We start from the raw sequence: 4,675 nt of genomic DNA on the forward strand, positions 1-4,675 counted from the left end.
TAGTAAGCTTTTTTGTTTGCGTTTTTTTTTAAATGGCTGTTAAATAAGTATAATGTGTTATACTGGAGTGCTGGAGGAGATTGGGAAGAAATCTGATGGTTCAGTATTTTACTTGCCCAGTCTGAATTTTTTTCTGACATCAAAAAAAAGTTATAAAATAGGCCTAATCTATATTTGTTGTTTCTGACATGTGTAATCCTAATAAATATGAAACCTAAGATTAAAGGTGCCAAAGGATATGTTAAATTGTTCTTTGATAATTACATAGAAGGTATGTGGCTTTATTAAGTGCAAAAAATATCCAGAAACGTTTTTACATTTCCATTTACATCCCTAGAATTTGTCATTTGAATTAAATGGTCTATTTTTGCCCTATTTGAAAGGGTCATGAATAATAATGTTGTGCTCTGCTCTGAGGCTCATGCCAGAAGCTCACATTTAACAGACCTTATATTTTGGGCCCTTATTAGGGGTGTAAAGATTAATCGATTCGTATCGATGCATCGATTATACAGGCGCCGATTCGATGCATCGATGCGTCCGCAAGAGGGTCGATTATTAATGTGTTTATTTTGCCGCCTGTCTATTTTCAGCATTCGCTCAGACATATGCGTACAACCAACTATTAAGCTGCGCGTGGCGCTCACTAACCTCATTGTTATCTTCTATGTCACACCGCTTCACACGCGTTATTTACGTTTCACAGTCTGTTGTTCACACACATTGCTGAGTCTTTTAAAAGCGATGGAATCATCAGCGCAACACGCAATGTCTGTTTGAGCCTTGGTATAGCTAGCCCACAGCTGGATGAATTAAGACACAACAAGTGACCCCCGGTGTCTAGATGAGTAGGAGGTTTTCATAAAAATAATGACAGAAAATACATTGCTTGTTGTTAAAATAATTATTAAAAGAGATAAAGTTTTGGACCTGATTGATGTTAAAAGAGTTATTAAGAGTGACTCAAAAGCAATCTTCCAGACGCTGTCGTCTGACGGGCGTGCACACAAACGCGCGAGTGCGTGACCCTGATATAGACATTTAAAATTACAGTTTTAAAAATATCTGTTTTGACAAGAATTCACGCAGGTATGACATATAATCTGTTATATCTGAAGTGAATGTTTGGTTAACTGTTGAGGAAAAGTATCTGTTGTGTCATTATTATATTAAACCCTTGCATTAGTCTACATCTTAAAGTGGTCTGTCTTAATGTCAGATTAAAACCAAATTTAACACATAGTGATATTGTTTTTGCTTTGCGTGAACAGGTGTAGTTCTGTCATGTTTTGTCAGATTCTAACAAATCATGCATTGTTTTGAAGTTTTTTAATGTTAAATGTTTGTTAAATTTTAACTAATTTAAGAAAATTTGCTCATCCCAACTCAATTTGCAAGCACACTTCACAAATGATGCAGCAGCAAACAGAAATGGAGAAAGAACAAGGTCTTCTAAAGGAAAGTTAAATATAAAACTATGACTGATGGTTCTGTTGAAAATGTAAACAGGCTGTTGTAAACATACATTTGCATATAGCATAAATATTTGTACAAATCCATGTTGATTAGAGCATTAAAAACTTGAAAAATGTAAAATTAGGGTAAATTTAGAACAGATAAAAAACTTTTGACAGCCCTAAAAAATATCTAGAATTGAATCGGATCGAATCGTATCACGGGGAATACTGAAGAATCGAAAAGAATCAAATCGTTGACCTAAGAAATCGGTATCGGATTGAATTGAATCGTCTTGAAGGCGCCGATTTACACCCCTAACCCTTATCAGACAAAAATACAGATTTTGAGTAACAACTAATTGCTATCTAATAGAACTTCAGGTAAACGCTAGCATATAGCATCTATTGGCATGTAGCACTACTCAGCAGTCACAACTTTGTTTTTAGCATTTTAACAAATTTGTAATTAATGTGTAATTTAATTGTAGCCCGGGAGATGGATTAATGATGACACCGGACACAGGATATAAAATTTAAACGGGGATCTTTTATTTCAGACTGCACGTTAAGCAGTGCAGCATTAATTATGCAAACTTTGGAGTTGTAGAGATGGAAAGGTAAAGCTTGTAAATAAAGTTTGTGGAAATAAAATAAAACAATAAAGTTTTCTTCTCTTATCACAATGTGTATGTCCTTTTTCCCATTCACATTAGTAAAAGACAGAATTCTCTTTGTTTAACTAGCTAACATAGACAACGGTAGCAGCCTCTGATTTTAGAAAACAAACAGACACATGAATATAACACCTGAATGCACAGAAGACTAAATAAGGCTGCTTGAGTAACATGAGAATACATGAAAACACAGTCCTTCATAACATGTTACATCTTTTTGTGTGATTAATACGGCTCAAACATTACACGTATCATTTACACAACATAACACTTTCTCTTACACTTAAACATGAGTGTTACATCACAGTAAATAACTTCCAAATAAGCTGATTAGAGCTGCAACTAACGTCTATTTCTTCTGTCGACTAATCTAGCGATTATTTTTCCGATTAGTCGACTACTCTAACGACTATTTTTTATTACTAATACAGTGTTCTTTTTTTATTAGCTATTTAATCTGTTGGATAATCTGTTTTTCTACTCTCTGTCTGATCTGACAGTCATTGTTTGTGTCACACCCCGGGGGCGGACCCGAATATGCTACTGGGCCACACCCCTCTTAACTCTTCCACCTCGAGGAGTTTCCCAAGACCACCCCAATGACCAGACAGACGAGTATACTATAATTAAAACAAGCTTTATTAAATATTTAAAAAGGGGAAAGGGAAAAAGGGAACTTTAAAACTAATGTGGCTCTTCTTTGCCTCCAGGGCCACTTGGGGAAAAGACTGGGGGCCGGGGCTCTGGCCCAACAACCCGTGGCGCGCTCCGCTTCTCCTGGAGGCAGAATCGAACACAGTCAGACCAGGGCAAACACTCCACTGATGCTCGCAGCACTGGGGGATCCTCGTTCCCACACAGGGCCTCACTGGTTCAGGTAGGTAGTTGCTGCAAGCATAGAACAGATTATTCCACAGGTTGCGTTACTCACAGTGCCGGGGGATCCTCGTTCTCACACGGAGCTTCACTGGTTCAGGTAGGTAGTTGCTTCAAGCACAGAACAGATTATTCCACAGGTTGCGTTACTCACAGTGCCGGGGGATCCTCGTTCCCACACAGAGCTCCACTGGTTCAGGTAGATAGTTGCTACAAGCACAGAACAGGTTATTTCACAGGCTGCGCTACTCACAGTGCCGGGGGATCCTCGCTCCCACACAGAGCTCCACTGATTCAGGTAGGCAGTCGCTACAAGCACAGAACAGGTTATTCCACAGGTTGCGTTACTCACAGTGCCGGGGGATCCTCGTTCCCACACGGAGCTCCACTGGTTCAGGTAGGTTGTTGCTATAAGCACAGAACAGGTTATTTCACAGGCTGCGTTACTCACAGTGCCGGGGGATCCTCGTTCACACACAGAGCTCCACTGATTCAGGTAGGTAGTTGCTACAAGCACAGAACAGGTTATTTCACAGGCTGCGTTACTCACAGTGCCGGGGGATCCTCGTTCCCACACAGAGCTCCACGGGTTCAGGTAGATAGTTGCTACAAGCACAGAACAGGTTATTCCACAGGCTGCGTTACTCACAGTGCCGGGGGATCCTCGCTCCCACCCGGAGCTCCACTGGTTCAAGTAGGTAGTTGCTATAAGCACAGAACAAGTTATTCCACAGGATGCGTTACTCACAGTGCCGGGGGATCCTCGCTCCCACACGGAGCTCCACTGGTTCAGGTAGGTTGTTGCTATAAGCACAGAACAGGGTATTTCACAGGCTGAGTTACTCACAGTGCCGGGGGATCCTCGTTCCCACACGGAGCTCCACTGGTTCAGGTAGGTAGAAGGCGAAGCTCTCGTTGTCACGCCCCGGGCGCAAGGCTTGCTTTTCTCTCTTTCTCTATAGGATTCAGGCCGCAACAGTTGTCACCATCTCGTGTCTCGTCGGAGGCTGGGCAGTTCGAACGCTACAAGCACAGCATACGCACAGCAAGTCAAGCGTAAACACCATCAATCAGTGAAACTCACCCACAGCACTCTTATACCACGTCACGTGAATTTTAGATCGTCCTTGCCACCTGACCACGACGACCTCGAGAGATCGGTTGGGCACAACTGGATCACAAGGGAGGGAGAGATGTATGGTATTCACAGGCCCGGTGTGTCGGTTATCACTTCCCTGGCTCACCTGCACTTCCTCTTTCCCACAGGGCCACTGGCTTACTGGCGGGCGGTGCTTCGTCCGTGCTTCTGGTCAACCGCGGCTCACCCACGCTCTCCTCTCCAGTGGGGCCAGGGACCTCATGAAACACAAGAACACACACCAGGATAATTCTTCATACAAGACATTTGCAGAGAAGTATCTCAGCGGTTACTCACGCTTGGTTGCCAATAACCTCTGTTCACGGTGCTCTCGATGGCTCTGTGTCCACTCCTTCTCACGTAAACTCCACAATACCCCTTCGTCCGCTGACTGTCTCTTACTTTCTTCCCCAGGAGAGCGATCCGACCAGCGTGGTCCGTCTGCAAAGCAGCAACACAACGTACACAACATATACCACACACCCCGTTTAATGTCTGCAAAGGTGTCTTTATACCCTGACTCTTCTCCT

General features: G+C 42.6%; 1 long non-coding RNA gene across 1 annotated transcript; it reads right to left on the reverse strand.

The window, feature by feature from the left end:
- Positions 1 to 2,752: 2,752 nt before the first annotated feature.
- Positions 2,753 to 3,459, reverse strand: LOC141366339 (uncharacterized). Its single transcript, XR_012371356.1, has 2 exons — positions 3,261 to 3,459; positions 2,753 to 3,019 (listed from the first exon to the last, which is right to left on the reverse strand). It is a non-coding gene; the product is annotated as an uncharacterized lncRNA (long non-coding RNA).
- Positions 3,460 to 4,675: the final 1,216 nt, after the last annotated feature.

This window comes from Misgurnus anguillicaudatus, chromosome 2 (genome assembly GCF_027580225.2).
Source record: "Misgurnus anguillicaudatus chromosome 2, ASM2758022v2, whole genome shotgun sequence".
In the NCBI taxonomy this organism is placed as follows: domain Eukaryota; kingdom Metazoa; phylum Chordata; class Actinopteri; order Cypriniformes; family Cobitidae; genus Misgurnus; species Misgurnus anguillicaudatus.